The 22,983-nt window shown below is 40.9% G+C and overlaps 1 protein-coding gene across 4 annotated transcripts in view; it reads right to left on the minus strand.

Moving 5' to 3' along the window:
- The window catches only part of LOC146568676 (C-terminal-binding protein 2), a 97,937-nt gene that overhangs the window by 60,738 nt on the left and 14,216 nt on the right, over positions 1-22,983 (minus strand). The window contains exon 1 of one of the 4 annotated variants that reach the window (XM_085284871.1): positions 4,452-4,470. The exons of the other annotated variants lie outside the window; for them this stretch is intronic. The gene's annotated coding sequence lies outside the window, so the exon portion shown is untranslated. Of the gene's footprint in view, positions 1-4,451; positions 4,471-22,983 lie in introns of those variants that run through there. 4 annotated transcript variants of the gene reach the window in all.

Below are 22,983 nucleotides of genomic sequence, written 5' to 3' on the forward strand. Positions count from 1 at the left end.
CGTATACAGTCATCAATAATGAAAGCATTAATTCTATTCTGTCCTGGTTATTCTCCACCCAACATTGTGATTTTAACCATAGGAGGATGTGAAAAAAATAATAATAATCCAAATTAAATTCATTTGTTGCAGCATCATCTTGTAATGCGATGAAATTTAATGATGATGAAATAAGAAAATAATTTTGCTTTGGTAAATAGATATGAGCAACGTCCCTGACCGACTTTCATTAGATAGCAATAATTACATGCTTTATCAGACAGGGTGGGGGTGTACAGACTGAGCAAAGGCAATCTCACACTGTCAAATGAGTCACTCGAGTTACAGCATCACTTCATGTGTTGACACAGATCAGTGTGATTAGAAAAGCTTTAAAAACAGAGCACACAGGATGTTTTATTTTAAGAAAGACAGAAATATATTTAGACAGGCAGGAGTAGTTAAAAAGCTAAACTGAAAGCTAAACTGAAGGTTGGACGGTATGAGAGTGTCTGAGGATGAGTTTGGGAGATTGAATAATTAAAAAGGTCAGGCTACCTGCCTGCTGCGTGTCGCTTCACACACGCCGGCATGCACACTCGCGGTTCTAAGAGAGACGCAACGCACAGTAGGACAAAGACTGAAGAGAGACATCATTTGGGGGAATGATCATTTTCCCTAGAACACAGTGCAGTTTGTGAACTAATTGGGTGAATCCATAATTAATTTGCTGACATTAAGCCTTGGGGTCTGCTCCAGTAAGGCTTTACTTTCTAAGGATTTGAGCAAGTGCTAGTGAAGCCCTGGGCTTGCTGCTGAAGGGGGAGTCTCTTTTTTCTTCACCAGACAGGTTCTGACATTTATATATCTAACGGTGATACATTTCCACAAACGTCAGTTAATGCCCGACAGCGTGGGGATTCATTTATTGGGGATTTTCTCAATGAAACATTTAAGTGATAGATAAATCCAGAAAATCCACACTCAGCATGTTTCCAATCCACATCAAAAGCAAACAGGCCTAGGTTTTATTTCTCAGGGTCAAAACATGAGAGTTTTCAGCCACTGACAATTGCATACACTGACTCTTAATGCTTAGACTAAAATATGATAGCTGCTGAGACTTCTGCTTGATTATTCTAAAACAACAAGTTGCACTTTTTGTCTAATTTGTCGGTCAATATAACTCACTGGATGCTTCAGATTAGGGCTGTTATAATGATATATCGTTTGTTTCGCGGTGTCTCAACAGGCTTTATGTCATCAGATCATTTTTGATGGTCACTGTAGTGGCTATATTAATTTCTTAAAGTTCTCTATTTCTCTTATATTTATTATAACCACACTATGGATGGACAAGCACCTGTTTTTATGTTTTGTCGTTAGCAACAACGACGGTAACACCATCGCGTCCGCTTGTTTATGTACCACATAAACCTTTCACAATAAAGCTCAAGATCCTGTTGAGACTTTTCAAAATAAACTGAATCACGTGAAAGAGCAGATTATTTATGGATAAGAAGTAAAAAAAAAGAGCCGCCAGGTGCTAAAAAATAAACCTTAGACTCAAACGTTAGAACAGGCTTTTCCCCGCAGCACGCCGTGTAATAAATACTCACAAAGAAAACAGTGGCTGTTACAACTTATGTCTAAAAATGTATAGTTTCATGCATCGGTTAAAACACTCTACTCCAGCTACATGACGCGCAGCTGGAAACACTTCCCACAAGACGAGCTGCCCGAGATTCACATAATTTACAGAAAATGTTACATTTTTATATCGTTATCGGGATGATAGAATTCTTATATCGGGATATGAGATTTTGGTCATATCGCACAGCCCTACTTCAGATATAACAGTTGTACCTGTTTAACTGTTTGTTAATGCAGATTATCTAATCAGCCAATCAATGGCAGCAGCTTGATGGCTTTACGCATGTAGACATGACAAAGATGACATGCTTTAGTTCAAACTGAGCATCAGATTGGGAAGAATACCCAGACTGCTTCAAGCTAACATGAAGGAAACAGCTACTCAAATAATCATTCGCTACAACCAGACTATGCAGACGAGCGTGTAATGTTGTGGGGGATCATTTCTTGGGAAACCACAGCCTCCTTACTATCAATCAATCAACATATAACTGCAACAGCCTTCCTAAGTATCGCTGCTGAACATGACCACACAGTACCCATCCTCTGATGGCTGCTTCCAACAAGATAACACACCATGTCACAAAACTCCAATCATTTCAAAATGGCTAACTGAATATGACAATGAGGTCACTGTTTTCAAATGGCCTCCCCAGTCACCAGATCTCAATGGAGCATGTGATGCTATCATGTCAATATGGACCAAAAACTCCAGCAACTTGCTGAATCTCTGCAATGAAGGATTAAGACAGCTCTGAAGGGAAAAGGAGCTCCAGGCCAGAACTAGCAATGTGTGGTATTGCATATGTCAGAATTATAACAAAAAGTTGCTCTAGTAACAAACCAATCAGCGATTAGTTTTCGGTGCTTATCTATTAGACCTGAAACCATTATTAAATAAAAATGAATGACAAACAGGAACAGAATATTAATTCAAATCTTCTGATAATGAAAACAAATGGAGATCGCAGCTCATAGTATTTGTAATTGCTTTAAAAGGATTCCCTTCATATGGCACTCGTTTTCTCACACGAGCTACTGCACTTACTTGATTGAAACAAGAAATGAGCCTGGCACATACATCCCACAATTGTTTATCATGTCTAATCCGATAAAGATCCAGATTACAAACTTGTGAACATTTTCTATTAGGAAAAACAAATGTGGAGACTGCTGAGGCTTGGCACAGGTACACGCTCGTAGCTCTTTCTAGTTTGAGCTGATTTCAATATTTGTTTAGTAATTATGACGAAAAATCTTCAACAGCTGCTGCGGTTTTTTTAAAATATAAAATAATAAGACGCGTGGTGCAGATCTTCAATGATTAAAATGAGGTACTACAGGATTAGATGGGAATAGTCTCTTGATTTAGAGTTGTTTGAATTGCATTATGTAACTACGAACCCATCCACTGTTTGGCAATCTTTTATAGTCAATCGATACACATTTTCAGTATCTGGCAAAAACACAGAAACCACAGTGAAACAACAAGGATTTTATCAATCTTCAAATGGAATGAATCCGGACAATGGGGTATTGATTTACTTTTGATGATGAATGAGTTTCTGAGTAAAAAAAAAACAGCAGTGAGAGGCAGTGTATTTTATCTGTATTGAAAGGATGGTTAGAAAGTTAGATTATCTAACTGGTTATTTTTAGTAAGTTGCCAAATTATGTTTCATACAGAAAAGCTTTATGTGATCTTTCAAAAGACATGTCAAATACAATTTAAAGTCTGTATTTATCTTAGTTTCTTTCCCAGCTGACGCTACAATTTCAATGCAATGTCTCAATTTGAGCTCTGCGAGGATCTTTGCCAAAACAGTAAAAGCACAAAATAGCAGCTTTAAGATAGAGTTGGACAACTTATGCAGTTACTTCTCCTGACTTAATTTCCCTGTGGAGTTTGACAGGAAAATTGTGAGACGAGACAACCGGTTCAGGTTATCTGACAGTGTGCAGCAGGAAAACGCACAGCAATATCCATCCCTCTTACTGCTGATTCCTATCAAAAGCTGAAGCTCAGCAAGCCTCTTCAGAGACTCCGAAATGAAAACCTCCTCAAAGCGAGCTAAAGTTCACACTTCCAGCCAAAGAGGCACACTTCACTTGGAAAAATACCTCTATCCTCTCAATTTCCTTTAGAAATAACAAACACTAGTCTCAATGACAAGGTTGTTTACTATTGAAATCTCAAACCATTATTACCCCCTTGTTATTTTCTTCAAAAAAGGCCTGTGTTTTCCTTCCACTAGAGCCCCCTTTGAACAATGGAGACCATTTTTCCCTTTCAAATGCTGGAGTTCCTCTAGAGGTAAATCTGTCAGCAGTGGGCCAAAACAAAGAAAGAGAAAACAGGAAGGTGTGGACACCCTCCAGCACCAACCCGGCTCAACTATTAATATCAACTTTCATGCCTAAGATCCTCAGCACCTCAGGCTGTGGAGAGTGTGATTTCCATGAACCAAACAAGGCCTGTGACAGCGTAGGCAGGTGACAGCTTGACACACTTATATTTAGCTTGGTAAGCATGCTAAAGTGAATGCCTTCAGACTCCAGAATTGTTGAACTACTGCTATCAGTAATGAAAATTTAGTCTCAAAATGTATTCCACTGTAGCCCACCTTGTGCTATTTACGTCCAATCAATAAAATCTTGTTTCTCAGTGTTCCAAAGGCTGGGGTTATCAGCACACAGCACAGCCAGAGCCAAAGCTGAAAACACTTCCCAGTACAGGAAAACGCCTGCAGCGTGCCAACCTGGTGAGCAGAGGGAAGGTGTGGCCTGCCTTGTGAGGGTGAGGTAAGAACTGCACTCACCACCAGCCTGGTGTCAGTGAGAGGCCAGGCTCCGGCTCAGACAGCCTGCCAGAGTCCAGCCGGCTTAGCCTGGCTCCCTCTGGGTCCTTCCAGGAAGAGCCAGCATGATTCAGAGCTTCCTGATCCAGGAGAACGAGGTTCTTCCACTCCCCCAAGAACGTGCCCATGAACACGCCACACACCCACACACACACACACACACACACCCTTCTCCCTGTGGACGATGAAACGGCCAACTCCGTGCTGTTCTTGGGCTTACATTGGGTGGAAGCCAAGTCAAACAACATGTTGATAAAGTCCAGAGCAGAGTGGTGAGAGGAACACAGAGAAAGAGAGTGAAGGGTGTGCTGCAGCAGACATGAGATTCACACTGCCATGAACATTTACGGATGATTCCAGATTGTCGAACGTTTTGTAGTTTTGACAATCAATTTGTTTGGTAATGTGTTCAAAGAAAAAGGAAAACCTAATTGCTGAAACGTGGTAACGTGATATGTGTGGCCAGGAAATTCATGTTTTAAATCAACTCAGTCATTCACGCTAACTGTAACATTACTACAAACCCTGTGCACTGCAAACATCCACCACTGTATAAATACTGACTCCCTAGTTCACCTGCCATCTGATGTATTTGGCGCACACAGTTTTCACCCACTGATTAAGTGGGTTTGCTTGCCATTTATTATATCATCTGACTGATGTTATACGTTATATAACTAACATCAGTGATGCTCATAACTACAAAAAAACTCATGCATTGTAATTAACGGATATTTTCCTTTAAATGCAGCATCAGCAGTGTGGTTTGTCTGCTCCCACAGCAGTTTTACTGGCTACATTTTGGAGAACCACAGCCAATAATTGACTAACAGGAGAGCTTTTCATCCGAGCCCCCTTGGAAGGGCTTGCAACACAAGGTTGGCCTACCTCTCTCTTTACCACCACATCCTATCATTTCAAGCTCTACTAATATGCCATGCTTCAAGGGACCAAGACTGACAGACACACATACAGACACACACGGCTCAGTCAATTAGTACTGGCCCAACCTTGCAGCTGAGAGATAAATGGTGTAGAGTCTCAGCAGGCTTTTGCGTGAAGCTGTGCTCCTTGTCCGCCGTATGTAGAACAGCTCTCTGGAGGCAGGCTAGCCGCAACGCCATGAAGCGATGCGGCAAGCGCAAGGCTGAGGAGGGCCTCAAAGTGCTCAGGCTTGTATTAATATATGACCACAAGGATTCTGAACTCCCTAATCAGAGCTAGTCTGAAAAGCTAGAGAAATGAGAGGTGGTGAGGTTTTCTGTTGGGGTGTAAAGCTCTGTACAGAATTTCAGGTCATTCCACTTACACCTCATTAACCATTTTTATGTGCAGTATGCTTATAACCCGTCTACTGCAAGAGATCTAATGTAAGTGACCAAGATGTTTTTTGGGGGGTGGAGTGGGGATGAAGACGGCAACTCAGACTGCATTTACACTGAGCCAGCTAAATCTGAAAATGCTGTTTAGCGTGTGTAATAGTGGGTTTTTTGTCCACATAACGCATGCAAACAAGGTAACATCTACATTTGTTCTTTTTTTTAGTAAATACACAAATCCCAGCCATCATCTAGTAAAGAAATTCTGCTCTCCTCATCTCATTGTTCTCATTTACATATATTCCCATCTTCTGTAGCGAGAGCTCATCGAGAATAAAATTGTAAGTTTATTAAGGGTTCGTAAAAGCTGTCCCTGCTCTGCTGCATTGCATCAATCAAACATCAGATTTACGATTTTCTTCAGTGAGGACAGGAAAATCCGCTTTTCCTGTCTTGAAGAAATGTGAAGTCTGTGGGGTCCAGCTTCATCTAACTGAAAGCTCCACCACAGTTTCGGTGTAATCTTGAAACTATCAGGTGGGGATCATCTGTTCTTCAGTAGCCACACTTTACCATTGAAAATTTCCAACAGGCTTTATGTCATCAGATCATTTTAACATAGCTGATCTCACACCACAGCTACTGCTTACAGATGCCCGTTTTGAGCTGTGGTCATAGCAAGTTTTAGTCAGCTCATTAAAAAACCATAGCACTTTTGAGTGGTTGATCCCCCATTTAAAATTATTTCTTGGGCATTTCAAAACTGCTGACATCATTTGATCAATTTTATCATTCTTTTTTTTCTATACACAAACACCTTTCTCACCCCGGCTCAACCACATACACAAATCTTCATAGCAGCACTCAGTCCAGAAGGACTCTCAAATAAGAAATAAAGATTGCCATTTCTGCACAAAATTTGTCAATACATGCCCCTAATGTGTATTTCATTTTTTGTGTTTAAGAAAAAAACAGTGTCCTTAATCCAGTGAGCTACAGAAGTAGGATTAGAAGACTTTCATTCTAGAAGAAGGCAACATCTGGCCAGTGAAGCCAAAAAACTCTTCCTGTGTAAAAGGCGGACTAAGGGTCCCAAACATGGTAATCAACCAATCAGAGGAATGGAGTGTCAAGGATTAAAGATGCATTAAAATAACCAGTTCAAATGTTATGCAGTTGTGGACAGGAAAAAGACAAACTTCTATATCTGCGTAAATATCAAAGTCTTGATGGAGAATAATGAACCTTATGTAAACTGTAAACTGAATGAGTGGAAGGCAAGCAAAAGATAAGACTTTGTTAGTATTATGAATAACCCCCTGCCACCATTCCTCGTTAACGATGGCTGCCATTTTTCAGACATTCCTTTAAAGTACAGTTCTGACCACCACATTTGTGCATCTCCAACACATACTGGATCTCCTCCATTATGTCAAATGCTGACATTGAATTTCGTTTAAGGAAGAAGGTCCAAGAAGCCAAATTTGGCAGGCAAGTTGTGACTTAATGTTGTGTTGTTAACAGGTGTGCAATTTTCCCTTAGAGGCTGCCGATGTTACAGCAGAAGTCTGTGTTGACAGACACATTCATGATGCACGACCCTGATCTCCTGTTCGTGCCTCTTTAGGGCTGGGACACTGAACAGTGCTGTCTGGTTGGCTGGCATGAAAGTTAATGTTGTCTCTCTGTGCAAGGTCAGAGATAAATCCACAGATTCACATATGCAAGTGGTAAGAACAGAGAGATTTAAAAATAACAGCTATGCTGGAAGTGGTCCAGAAGTGCACAAAGAGACAACCTTGAAAGGGAGCTCTGCAGTCAGATGGAGTCACAGGAATGTTTAAATATTACCAATCACAATAGCTCAAACATGTGACAATAGGAACACCATGTGTGTTGACTTTCAAAAACACAGGTGACCACAGACTACAGGACTTCCTAAATTCTCATGTGAAATTCAAGCTTCTGAGCTTTCCATGGACCCACTGGAGACGTTCGTGTTGGGAATAACAGCAGGAGATTGTCTCAAGCAGCCAAGCTGGAGCCAGATGGAAAAAAAAGTTTTTCAATGTATCCAATCTGCAGAATGTTTGGTAAAATATCCATGTCTGAATGAGAAGAAAGATTGGTGCATGCAGAAGGGCACGATAAATGGAAAAAATGGGTTGTTAGCTGTAATTATTTTAGTGCGGACATGGTCTCAGTGGGAGGTGAGCCTGAGCAGAAAGTCCAGTATCCACTGATGTAGTAAAACAGGTGGATAAGCTGCATTATCTGTAACAAGATTACAATCCTTTTAAGACCCGACCCATCTCAGTAACAGGCGTTTCCCCCCAACTAGTGCATGCTGACATGTTATATATGGCTCTCACTCCCCACTAACTTTTCACACACACACACACACACACACACACACACACACACACACACACACACACACACACACACACACACACACACACACACACACTTTTAAATCAACCTCCAATCCCAGCAGGGCGGAGCACATGCAGGTGTTGTGTTTGTGTGGGAGCATGAGTCCAACCACTGACAGCAGGATAGGGAAACACACACAAATGCACAAACACAATCTCACGCAGCAAGGTGAAAAATTACAGCGGGGAGGTACGCATGGCCTGGCGGATTAACTGCAGAATAAAAGTGCTGATGGGCAACAAAAGAGAAAAAACAGCTATTCATCACCCTGGCACAGGATCAAACTCACACACTTCTCAAATGCCCGCCTTGAGTTATTGTACAGCGTGGCTCTGGTGGCAGCTCCACAGATAAAGCTGCCCTACCTGAATTGATTAGAGTGCAGAAGCATCCACTCTTTCCAAAGATGGAGCATGTCTCTGCATCTCCTCAATACTAAAGTGCGAGAAATCAGTTAAAATGCATTTAATAGATAGTGTGGGATTTGTTTTTTTTTACTTTGTGTGACTGCTTTTAGGAATCATCAAACATGTGGCTGCATTGTAGGAGCTCTCACGAACAAATGCAATCTCTACGGTGTTGTCGCGTTTCTGCTGTTCCTGCATTTCTCTGAAGCTGACATGTGAGAAACTTAAATCATATATTCCATAACCAAACACCAAACCTTAACCTCAATCCATAAAACCACCTCTAAAATAAAGAGAAATAACAAAGACAGATAACAAGCAAGTGCTTGATGGAAAAGCAGGCCAGCCACTCAGCTGAAACAGCTAGAGAGAGAGCTTAATCAAAGTGGTAAATGCTTCAAGTCAACCTTGTAGAAAAGAACTAGTACGTCCAGTCTTTGTGAAGGAGATCCAAAGCACTTGCACAAGCTTCAATTTATTCAACCCAATAAATAAATATAAGTTTAAATCTAGGGGTAAATGCTAAAGAATAAGCAGCCACAAGACTAAAGTTGGGGCAATGAACACTACTACAATGCCAGGGCAGGGGCTCTACATGCTGCTATTACACAATATATTTAAACACATGTATAAAAAATATGAATGTATTTATATAACCAGAGGAATCCTTTCAAGGAACTTTTCAGTCTACTAGTTTCTATAATATATTAAAATGTTGTACACCACTCTCTAAACCACTCACAATTATTTCGCTGCGGACAACTACAAGTGACAAATAAAGGCTTATTCATAGATGCTTCAGCTACTTGACTAATTTTCTAGGCACTAACATAAACTGAAGAGAAGTTTGGCAAACTTTACACTGCAAGCTGCCATCTGTTACAGTTAAGAGTCGCCTTTGAAAGACCAATCAAAGCATAATTTATCAACCATCAACACATCAAAGGCGGCCAGTAAACCATTATTATCAATATAATGTCATAAGCTTTATCTACAAATTTAGTATTAGTGTTCCGCATTTTAAACGCATCAAGTGTAGGATGAAAAGGGTACATAAAGATGTGCATATCTCTGTATTAGTGCAGGAAAAAGTCAATGAGATCTCCTGAGAGTACACAGTCCCTAACACAACGGACGAGGACACGAATCATGGCATTGTATTTACACTAAAGTCACACTGACCACCTCATCATTTAGGTCAGTTGTGCTGTCTGAGCAGCAGTGACACAGACCTCATGAAAACATACACAAAAACAATTTTTACACTGTTTAAAATCTAAATCGCCATCCCACAGATGTTTGGGTTTTTTGTTGGTATTTTTTTTTATAAGGAAACCATTGCTGCCAGAGATTTTTTTTTTCTTAATCAGGCATGAGAGTTGACAGTGGCCTCCATTTCAACTCACTGGGTCACGGGGGTCGTCACGCCTTTTAAAGTGCAGAAAAGCCCTTGTCACTGCGCTAGGTTTCTCTCCTGTCTGCCACAAAATGTCTCCTGACACAAAGCCCTCGCACTCGTATCAGTGCACTCCCACAGCACTGCCAACAAATGTGACCTCCTTTTTCCCTCCCACTGCTAAAGTAAAACAGAAAAAAAAACTTAACTCACCCCTACCTTGCCAACTGAAATAAAATAAATGAAAACAATGTGCTCTGCAACTCTGCCAGACCACGTAAAGAAGTAGGTTTTTTTTCTCTTTCTGCTAACTCCAGCTCGAGAGTTTCCATGTAAAAGTGAAGGTGACGGCTTCGACTTTATATTGAGTTGTGTTCAAGGCCTGGGGGGAAATGCTTTTCAGTGTTTATCTTTGGCTGGCTGGTCTTAGCCAAGGCCTCTGAAACACTGCAGAAACCCAACGCTGCCACTGCTCAAACCTGAAGGAAAACAAAGCAGAGCTTGCAAAGTGATGGCATGCCTTTGAACACAGAGTTACAAATGTGCAAAACATTTGTTTTGGGTTTTTGTACCAGATTGAGATTAATTAGACCTTTCTGCTTGAGCTGCACTTGTAATTTCAGATGACTTAATTGAAATGTCAGAGCAAAATGCCTGTTAGTGTAGTTTGTTAACTACAGTTGTTTTTCTTCATACACGCTCATAATCAAATGATTTTAGCAGGGTTCAGCTATTCACTTAATTGTTCCAGTCATTTATCAAGCACACATACCAAACATTCATTGGTTCCAGCTTCCCAAATGTGAACATTTGCTGCTTTTCGTCATTTTCTTTTCACTTCCTACCAACACAGAGAACATCTTCTCTGACAAAACATGCAAGTTAAACACATTACATTATTCTGCAACCTTGTGCTCAACGTATTTCACATGTTAACTGCAGCTCTACATTTCAGGTACTTCTGTATACACTATGTGGTATAATATGCAAACAATGCCTTCTGAGGTGTGACCTTATCCATCTGCTCACAAAAGCATACAACAATCCTAGAGCACTAACACATGCCACCCCCACACACCACACACAGAGGTCTGCCCAGAATAAATAAGTGCACACAGAGCAGGGCCCCATTGCCCTGCAGAAGCCACTTCACCGGTTGCTTTAGTAGCCAGCATTTCCCCCCGAATTATAAAAGCACAAGGCTTAAGTCAGCAGGGAGGTTGGGGAGGGGTTGGCCCCTTGTGGGGATGACCTTAGTGAACTTGGTGATGGGGGGTGATGGCAGGATGTGACCGCAGGGCGAGGACCAGGAGACTTTAGAATGGAGGTAGGGAGAAAGATGGAGCGTTTGAGCGTACTGGGCTGTTGTGCTGGCATCGACCAAGCTTAGTGGTTTTTTTTCCTTGCTGAAAAGGGACACAAACTGTTGAAACTGCAAGAATTACTTGCTGAAGACGGACACTCTTTCACCTAAATTAACTTCCAAAGAGCTGAGGAGAGGAGCTGGGGGTGGGGACAGTTTGTAGAGTAGGTGACAGGCAGAACAGAAGTGTGTGTGTGTGTGTGTGTGTGTGTGTGTGAGTGAGGAAAGAGGCTCGCAATCTCTACAGAGAAAATGAACAAATCCACCCCACACTGCATCTGCATCGCAGTGAATGCATGAAACGCATGAATTATTGCACAGAGCGGGTTGAATTAACTCAATATATCAAGCCAGGCCAAATAGTTCAGGGGTGAGGGGCTGTGTGCCTAAGCTGATGAGGGGGGGAGGGGAGTGCGTGTCATAGGGAGAAAGAGGAAAAAATAAAGTAACTCAACATTTCTATCTCCACCCATTAAAGTCAACCACTTCTCCCTCTCCAGTGCCATAAAGCTGTCAAATGGATCTCTGATTTATTCTGCCCTTGCCCAGGCTCCTGTCCTAACTATCGCAAGCCTCCAATTAATTTTTTTTTGTTGCTCTTCATCCCTTCCTTGTAAATGTAATGAGATTGCAGCACTGGAAACTGCTGACTCCTGTTAATGCACAATTCCTTAATAATACCGAAAGCTGGCCGCAAAAGCAGAGAGAAGATTCATGCTCACCCAGTAATAGCATTTTAAAGGTGCAGTTTTGTCAGGGATGTAATTAGCATTATTCACTGCAACATTTATTTAGTTTTTTACATCTGAACACTGCAGACTGACCAAAAATTCAAACTGGCTTAAGTAAACACGGAGTGTAATGTATGAAAGACTCCTTTGTGACAAATACAATTCTAGATGCCATCAGCGCTGCATCCATTTGCCCACCTACTCTTCACCCACTCAGCTGCTCCTCTTAACAGAGAGGGATTTGATTTAGCTGTGAGCAGATGTCAAGGGAAGTCCAGGAAAAAAAAAGAAAAAAATGTCACTATTTATAAGAGGTAAGATAATGAGGGGATCAGATAAGATAAAAAAGATTGCAGTAATTGCATTTGGCCAGAGATACTGTACAGCATCCTAACCTGCAAACAAGGTCAACAGCGCAGGGCTAATTGAGTCAAGATTTTAATTGCCCTAATCATAACTTTCAGGAATATCCAAAAAGAGACAACCGCCTACTGGCTGTGTCGATTGGTGCGATCCGAGTTGACCGTTATGGGTGGGCTGCAGGTGCACAGCAAGAGGTATTAAATAGAACTGGTCAAAGCTGAGCGCAGCTGGCAGGTGTTGGTGTGGAGGGAGTTTATTACCCTATAAACTATCTGAGACAATTCACTCACACTGTCTTCTGTGGGCAGCAAAAGCCCCGATTCAATTACTGCTGAACCTCAACACGGAGAGCCCTAAGAGACCGGTGAGGCTCGACTCATTGTTCTTCGTGTCACCTTCCTAAGCAGAAAGTACAATGCTGAATGCTCCAACTCGGCTGAAGAGAAATGAAAGAAAACTCCGCCAGTTGTAACCCAAGACACGAGCATACCTCTCGGAAATCAGAAGATTTGTGTGTTCACATGGGTGACTAATAACCCTTTTGTCTGCATAGAAAGTAGACTCGAGCAAGCTGCTGTGATTGACTGACATGTTTAGGACAATTACAAGCTTAAGGAAGTGAGCGTTTCCTGCTTGTTTTGTTTGTCCTTTGTTTGTGTACATGGAGAAGATTCATTAGGCCTCTGCATGGAGGATTTGAGGTCTGCGGAGCGAGAGGGACCCAGCCCAATTGAAGCATGTCAAATTAGGAAGAGAGGGAAAAAAAAAATCAAACCACTGCTACTGGGACTCATTAGAACCTCAACAAACAGTATTTTGTTGTGTATGTGTGTCTGCTTCTGTGTGCCTGCTTCTGTGTGCATGTACTAATAAAACAGAGGGGTAGCGTTGGCTTGTGTGGGGCTTTTTTTAGTTGTTTTCATCATAGTTTGTTTTACGAGGCACCGAAGCTGAGAGACTCTCCAAACAACTTTAATGAAAGTGAGGATCCAGCGGTCTCGTGGGAACAAAAGCGCTAAGAAAGAACTCCAACAGAATAACCGACGCACTGCGAAATTAAAAGCATCAGGTGACTTCAGGAAAATACCCAAGTTTCCTGGCTTTGAAAAAACAACAAGGACAGACAGAGTCACTGATACAAAGCAGTAGCCTTTCAGTGAAATGCTAGGCTGGCTCAATAATAAACATCTCTAGATGAGGTAATCAACGTCAATCCTTGTTTAAACATGGTGGCTGTTCTGTTTTCAACACCTGTGTTTCACTCAGCGTGGCTCCTGGCTATTTTGCACGTTTATAATTAGATAAATGTGAAGTGTGTTAAACATTTCTGCATAATAATGTGAAATTATCACAAAACATTCTTTGTGTAGCACACACGCTGATATACACATGTACCTTATTCAGGCATTTCCTTAGCAAAAAAGGAAATATACTCCTTGTAATCATAGAAAAACTGCAGCTGATGCATCTTTAGTACCCATAATGAAACAGAATAGGCAGCTAAGACGTACTTACGAGAGGTACTTAAATTATATCCATCACATTTGGATGATTCTAAGAGTTACTGAGTGCTAAGCTATATAAAGTGGTAGAGTTATATGGAAATGTAAAAAAATGTAGGCCTCCACCCACTCCTCCCACGATTTTGTTGTTACATAAGGAAGCAAACATAGGGAGGAACGAGTGAAAAAGACAGCAACTACAAACTTTTGGAATTCTAAATGTTTTTGAAGATAAGCTAAAGAGCTGCTACAAGACTAGCAGTTAGCATAAAGTGCAGCTTCAGCATATACACTGTTTATAAAAATGGCCAGTACTACCGTGATGTCATCCTATTATTTATGGACCGATGTCAGCCTTGACTACCTTTTTTCCCTGTTTTTATCGAAAGTCACCATGTTTGAAAGAGCGATAGGAGTGATATGTTTTCAGGTAATGCTAGCTAGCTTGATTAGCAGTTAGCAAGGCACATCCTATAACTATATGGATGCAATTAACAGACACAGATATCTAAGTAGTTGCATTAAATGCTTAAAGAAAGCATTTGATATAAGTTAGCTGATGTTTCTTTGGCTTTAGTTGGGCATTTTAACATAGGAGACTACATTTCTCAAATTTCGGAAAAAACGATATATTGCATGGTGGTGCAGTGGTTATCAATACCGCCTCACAGCAAGAGGGTACAAGATTTAAATCTGCCAGCCGGCTGGGTCCTTTCTCTGTGGAGTTTGGATGTTTTCCCTCTGGAGGAATTCCTGGGTTCTCTCCAGTTACTCCTGCTTCCTCACACAGTCCAAAGACATACATGTTAGATTCCAAGATGGCCTTAGGTGTGAATGTGAGTTTGAGTCAGTGCCTGTTTCTGTGTGTTACCCCTGCGTTAGACTGGTGTTCTGTCTGTGGTCTACCCCACTTCTTGCCCTGTAATAGGTGTGACAGGCTCTTACCCCCTAAAACCCTGAATTAGATAAGCTGAGGAAAACGGATGGAGGTATAGCTATACAGCTTACGTTCCAGCACAGTCAGTCCACAGCCACAGAGACAAGTACAAGTCATCACTTGCTCTCTCCACCACTGCAGTTGGGAATTCCAGATGGCTTTAATGCTACAACACATTCTGCATTAACAAAAGCTTTTTTTTTAATTGCCGCAGCACAACACAAAGTTACCCTTCTTCTGTACACTCAATGGCATAAAACAAACACACTATTGTGCCATTGTTTATAGCAATATTCTTGCTGATAATGAATGTAATCTGCACCCTGCTGTCTGAAGTGATTTAAAGAGAGGTTTAAAACTAACAAAACAGACTAAGTAGACCTACCAGATGATTTAATGCCCATGCAACTAGTCACAGAGCGCAGCTGTGAAAGTTAAGAAAGCTGAATAGCTGCAGGGGAAGAGAAGTACTTTAAACATTTACAGGAGTACGTCAGGGTGCACCTTTCCGCCTAAGTCGGCATCGTGCTCTTTACAGGGGCCGCCAAGCATGGCAGATATGAGACTTACATCTAGAAGTACTTCAGCCTCCTGTGATGAGAAAGTGAAGCCAAATTTACTATTGAATGGGGAAGAGGCATACGCTGCCCCATTGATCTCTGGGGATCCTGGGAGGCTAATCTATCCTAAGGCATTTTAAAGCTGTGCTCACTTTACACAGTAGCTGCCGAACAACTCCCACAACCTCAGTTACTATCCAAAAGCTTACCACTGCAGACTTCCCCCTTCTCTACAGCTCTGCTTTTGCTGCACTCTGTGCAAGTATACCTGTGATATCTCCCCTCTAAACCCAGAGAGGCGTGGCATTTCCTGTCCCTGTCTCACCTACTTACCCCTGCCCCTCCCTCGTATCCCTCTCCCTCATTCCTTAGATCATTTCAAAGGGCCACGCAGATCAAAGCTGGTCCTTTTTTTTTGGACCTGGACAGGAATGGGAGATGTATTTAGTTAATCATTTATTTGATTTTAAAAAAAAAAAAGAAAGGAAAAAAAAGACCCCACCCCTTCTCGCCCATGCAGTTTCTGTCTTACCACTCATTTTTCCCCTGCTATCTGCATCCTCCTGAGGCCCTGCCTGCCACCTCTCCAGGCAGTTTTTAATATGCAGAGAAAATAAGCTGGCCGTTCTCTTCAGGCAACGGATGGGTGAAAGGCCTAGGGAATATGGTTCAGCTACACAAGAACACTCGCTTCTGATGGATTAACCCTTCCCACGCTGAGATATGAAGCAGTGTCTGAAAATTACCTAGCTGGGACTGAGTGTGCGTAACTCCAAATGACAGACAGATACACCATTAGATTTGATTTAGGTTGTTTGCTGTGCTGCATTTACAAAGTGTACTTACTGCTTTTACTGCTTTGCAGCAAAGCCAATAATGAATCCATCATCTTGAGCTGTACATTGTCAGTGATAGATATTATCAGCTACAGACAATGTGAATCAGAGCAAATCATATGTATGGAGTGGTTACAATACAAAACACATTCCTCATCCTGTGCTAAATCATGATTAGTGTCAAATACAGGTGAACAATCTGTCTTTTGGTCTTTCTCATCACATGCACGCACACACACCTCAGCTGACCGGCCTCCAGCAGGAGGGGTGACCCCGTGAAAAAGCTTCATCACTCTCTGCCCGGCAAATGGACTGTGGCCTGAGGTAGATAATGGCATAATGAACCCACAGCAGCCTGGAGTGACATTTTTGGCCATGGGCGGCGAGAAGGTCTTAGATGGAGGCAATGAGTGTGCAAACATACACGCACACAAAGGATGATGACGTGTCTGTAGTATCCATCATTCTGGCACTCTCCTAGTTACCCGCTGATGTGTATTAGCTGACTCCTAATTCGGTCTCAAGGCTTTAAATTTTATCATGTTTTATAGAAGAGCTTTAGCCACGATATTAAAATAAAAAAAATTCCAAGTATAAAAAATGTTCACATTTTCCGTCATTTAGTAAATAGGGGAATATTTTGACATTTTGTTAAAAGAGAAGGGCATCTCAACTCTCACGTATAAACAGTAAACCACAGGTTGGAGATGATTTGCTCAGCCTGTCTGTCTTGGTGATGCAGTTATTTTGAAGCTTGTATCTAACGAACTGGGAAAGAGCCAGAACATAAAGACTGCATGAAAAAAAGAAGCTTTTTTTGGCCTTTCAATCCAGAGTGCCAACGTGATAAATATTACAAATTTTCATAACAGAAAGCCAAGAATCTGCATCTTGGCTATGATGTCAAATAGATACCCTCACCACAAAACAGCTGAAACTGGAATGAAATCCAAACGTAACCCCTGATACAAACGATCTGTAAATATCTGTATAAAATTGATTTAATTCATAATATAAGTCAAATCTACAAGAAAGCTTAAGATTAAGCATTTAAATTACACCTAATTGGAGACCATTTATATAATTTTGTGATCTAAGAGATAAAATGTAGACAGCAAGAGACTGATAATATATAGTCTGCCAAAACCAAAAGCGAAAGAAAAAAAAATGCTGCTTTGCTCAACATCCTTTCAAAGTTGAAGTGCATTTTATTGGGACCTGGTTCATTCTCAGCTCTGCTGTACAATAAATGATTGACAAGTGTTCTACTTTACTGAGACATCAACACAAACCCTTCTAGCACCTGCTCAAAATGAACACATCGTATCCTGCTGAGCTGTCATTGTAATAACCTTCACATGTTTTTGACATGTCAAATATTAATAATACCAGCATTGAAATCTCTGAATACATAATCATTGACATTCATTCGCCACATTTATTTAACTTACTGTAATTTTTAGAATGAAACGTGGCAAATGAAAATATCTGTTAGTACTTTATTTTGGTTTTATCGTCATTTTCCGTAAAGAATACAGCTTTAAATATGTGAGTTACATTATATGACCAAACAGAGGTGCACAATTAGAGATGTTGAACCTAGTGTAGCGTTTAGCAGCCTAATGGCCTACTTGACATTTGACAGCAGGTATTCTGTCAAGTATTCACTCTACTTGTTGATGTAATCTCCATCCTTGGTAGTGAGATAAAATGGAGCCAAATACAAAGGTTGAATCATTTACAGCTTCTCTGGCTTAACGTACCACTTGTGTCTGAGCTTTAGTTATAGATGACGGGGAGGCCATATCATCTCACACAGCCTCAGAGCCCCTGCTGTCTGTGAAAACAGAGCTGGCATGATGTAAGCTAAAGGTTCCCCCCTTTCTTCCCCTTTCACTGTCTGACCTAGATGTGTATGTATGCATGCACTGGTGTGGAACTGTATGTGTGTGAATCTGCACTGGGTGGTCCAGTCTGATTTCGTTGTACACGCTGACTGTGAGCTAATACTTTCTGTCCGATTCACCTGGGACGTTCTACATCTTCTGCGAGCCTTGGTTGGTCTGTTCTGAATATCGAGAAGAGACATGAGAAGTGGACCCCACGCAGGGAAGAGACGGACGGAGTGTAGAAGAGAGAGCAAATTAAACAAAAGAGACAGGAGAGAAGAGCCCAGATGAGCCATAGAGTATAGTCGGTCAGGCAGAAGTGGGCCAAGCTGGTGTTCCACTCGTGAGATGACACACATACAGACTGCTCCAACTGACTAGAGACAAGCCTTGCAGTCTACCTCTTCCTTTTTCTTTTTCCCTTATACAAACGCACATCTACAGATTTCAAATCCCAAGGGTTTTCAGGGCTCCATGCTGATGTTGAGAAAAATCAAGCTGACTAAACAAGGAGACAACTCAATTTAGGTGGGATGAGAAAAGGTGTGCCATGCCACAGGGTGATGCCATGAAATTATATGCTCTTATCTGACAAAGCTATCCCAACTTTTGCTTCCTCAGCTAAGCGGGAGCCCAGGGATGAAACCAACTAGCCTGCTTTTATTATCAACAAATCTCTCATTAATTATTCAATAAGAAGTAGACAACAAAAGAAAACTATTATTTAAGCTTCACTAGTGCACATTAATATGCATATTATTTAAAAAGAAGCAGAAAATCTTCCCTTTTTGCAGAGTAACAAAGTGTTAGGCACATTTGCTTGCTAAATGCTAATATCTATAAACAGATATCTGCATATGATTATGCAAATCTTTAGACAAGGGAGACGATTTATAATAGCGGAGGCTTTCTGGTTTCCATTTGCAGCATGCTTGCTGTGTGGGTTGTACTGACCAATCACACTTGAGCAGTCTTTATTTACATTAAAGTAAGCAATTTGTACTTGTTCTTGGGCTTAAATGAGAATGCATTTGGTATTAACATACAAATATTAGCTTTTTTTTAAAAACATTTTTTAATGTATCTGCCTTTGTCAACAATAAACTGTGAACAAAACAGCTTATATCCATCATATATCCTCTGACTAAACTGAAAACCCTGAAGCAGCCTTGAAAAAGTCAGTAAACTCGCTAATAGCTTTACAGACTGCCTTAATGCCAGTTAGCATAAACAACAAACAACCAGCCAAACTAGTGATAATTATTTTCCTGCCATTTGACCAATCCCCTGCCTGGTAATTAAAAGCCAGAATAGTAAATACTTTCAGTGATAACACTGGTGAAAATCAGCCTATCATAGCATCCACAAACAGTACCGTGCAAAAGTTTTGACTCACCTTTCTTTTTTTTAGATATTTTATTGGAAAAAATAGGAGCAGCAATTTATAGAAACATGTGCAAACATAGATGGAAATACAGCGTATATGGCAGAAATAGAGTTTGTATAATTCTAGAGGGCTTGAAAGTCTATCCATTATGCTTTTACTACAAAGGCAGTGAGTCTGAGTTCATTGTCATGCTGAAAAATTAAGCTGTTGCCAGTCAGACACATTGAAGATGGACCAAAATTTGACAGTACGTTTCTGTGTTCCATCAGTTTTTATGGCTGTAGACACTCCCTATTCTATCTCTCTCTCCTGACCTTCTCCATACATAAGGAGGATGATTTGTATATTGGAGATTATTTGTATCTGTCATCTGAAATGACCCAATAAAAAACCGAACATACTGTAACTCAGATGCATGCTTTAATTTCAAAACTACTGCAGTATTAACAGTGGCCCAGTAGAGGTCTTGCAGACAGAGTAGTATCACAGCTGAGCAGACAGTAGCATGCAGCGTTTGTTTTATCTTTATGATAAGATGCCAAATAGTTTGTTAGCATTAAACCTAATTAAAAGTCTCCTTAGCATTTCTAAGTATATAAAGTAAATTGGCATATTCATATTAATTTGTGCTTTATTGTTAAAATCAATATTGACTCCAAAAATCGAGTGTTTGATGGCGCCAATTAAAAGCTAAGACCCGAATGTTATCCATGCACGATTTTATATCATCTCAGTACAAATGCAGGCACGCTTTTTTCTCAGCCATTATAGCTCTACATGAGAGCAGAAAGAATACGAGGTACTGAGGCTGCTTAGTGCAGGTCATGGAAGCAAAGAGGACAATAGCCGCCTCTTAGGCACAGGTTAATTAAGCCATTCAGAGGGCGCCCGTTTTGAGCCTCTGCAGGTTAATTACAAAGCAATAATGACAGGCAGCCAAGTTGATGTTATGCAAAGCAGACTGGTTTAGAAAAGTTGCGCTGCAGTGAAAGCGTGCTTGTCAGACTTCCCATGTATCCACCTAACAGGTCGCTCCAAGTCAGGACTCGTGTAAAGTATCAGATTTTTCTGTGCATTTGTGACCCTCCTCAAATGAACTACTAACACACATTAGAGGATGTCAGTCTAATAAACAGGATGCCAAATTTAGAGTTTGTATTTGTTCATATTTTCAGCAAAAGCCACAAATTTGATGTTCAAGTTTTCAAGGAACATAAAAAAAGGCGGGGACATTCACTTCACAGCTGGAAAAACATGAACAAGAAGGTTAAAGTGGAATGGGTCACTCAGCTTGAGCATGTCAGACAGTCACAAATCAGCACAACAAATGGCAAAAAGTCAACAAAGCTGCTCTATCTTTGACACAGATGGAAACAACAAAGACGATGTGATGGGTTAAAATGATTTTTTAACAAATATATAGCTTATAAATATCTAATAAGGGTCTAACACTCACCTTTTGTAAACTTGAAAGGTGGCTTTAAAAATACTGGTGGGAGTTCAGGGTACTTACGACTGACTTCAACAGCAGCCCTAAAATAACTAATAAGAAAAGTTATTAAACTAACCTGAAACATATCTGGGCATACTGTGTGTCCACAAGAAAATACATAATCCACTGTTACCTAACATGTAAAAGAGTCCAAACAAAGGCAGAACGTGGTAAACAAGCCCGCGATACCACAACAACAAGGCAGTGTGGCTGCATTCCCAGCAGACTTACTACGAAGCAACAGACACTACTCGCTCCGACCAATCCCTGAGATCAACTCCTGGGTGGTACAACCAGGAATTGGGCCATTTGGTTTCCAAAAGCACCCAGTCCAGGCCCTAATGGAGCTGACTGATCACATTTCACAACAGGGCCAATGCAACCAGCAGAGCAGAACAAGGACCTGAACAAGGCAGAGCTAGTGGCCCAGAGCCCAGAGGCCCACTATAAAGACCAAAGGACACTGTGCTGCCTGCGGCCTGGAGAGCAGGGAGGGCAGGAAGGGACCCTAACTGCACACAAACCTCTTTCAGACACTGTAACTAGCTTTAAGTATTCATTTAAGTCACAGTTTTGCAGCTTGCAGAAATAAACTGTCACTGAATGTGTCTGTATCCAAACGCCCTTTGCGTAGACGTCATGCATGAGTATTGTCATGGGAAAAACGGGTTAATAAAAATACAAATTTGAAGATATGACATGACATATTCAGCATTGCCCTATCTTTTAATGGTCCAATTGTTTATCTCTTCCAAGCTGGACGATGCCACACCTCTCTGAAAACTTTCCATGCAAATCCATCCGGACCTTTTTTAATAATCCTGCTAAGAATCAGACAAAAAAACAAACACAACACAACAAAGAAAAAAAAACACACAAACACACACTGAATCAGAAAAAACAAATATAACCGTAACAGCTCACAATGTGTGTATGATTTTATTTTAAGTATTTTAAGTATAAGAAATCATGGCATTCAGTGGCATTCAATTCAGTCTTGAGCTGCAACACAGTCAGAGCCAATGTGAGACAAAGTGGCTCTGAGACCAAAATGGCATGTTTACATAATAATTGCATATATAAAAAAGGTGGCTCCACTCAGCAGCACACGCAGAGAGAAAACAGCCAACAGATGCTCGGATGGACTCCTGCGCATACACGTGCTAGTATACACAAACTAACAACCTCATCAAAACTCTCATAATGTTTCCTCTTTGCAATTCTGACCATAGCAATAAACAATACAGGCAATTTCTGGAGAGGAGACACGCTTCTCAACAGTTACAAACTTTTACTGCGATATTTGAAACCATTAAAGTTTTTTTTTCGTCTTTTTGCCTAGCAATTGTTTCCCCATAAAATTAACAGACAAAATTCATTTACCAGCTTCCAACGCCGAAGCGACTCCCTTACAGCAGATAGCACGGAGTACACCTCTCGCTCAAAGATGACAAACACTGTTACCTTGACAGAATGCAAAGAGGAATTTCCCACTAGGAAGAAGAAATAAATTTTCAGTCACAGATAAGCAGATAACTGTCCTCAGCTGGAAGCTGACAGTCAGGCTGTTTTGTTTACCTAAGAAAATGGACTCACGGTGAACTTCAAATGAACCAGATCTAATGCAGACGCACCCACAGCAAGTTTATAACAGACAAGGTATGCTGAAAAATAATGGACGTCAATCATCCCAGCTAAAGAGGTCCACTAACACGCTGAAGCAGGTTGAGCTACATCAACAAACAGATTCTGTTATTTGTACACATAAAAAGAATATAATTGGAGGAAAAAAGGAAGCCCATTTATGTGGATTCAGGGCATGGAGGTCATAGCTTGGTAAACACAAGCCCCATTAAAACTTGTTTTTGCAATGAA

This window comes from Mchenga conophoros, linkage group LG8 (assembly GCF_057382185.1).
Source record: "Mchenga conophoros isolate Kocher_MC1m ecotype Shallow Benthic linkage group LG8, M_conophoros_male_GT1.1, whole genome shotgun sequence".
Classification (NCBI taxonomy): Eukaryota; Metazoa; Chordata; class Actinopteri; order Cichliformes; family Cichlidae; genus Mchenga; species Mchenga conophoros.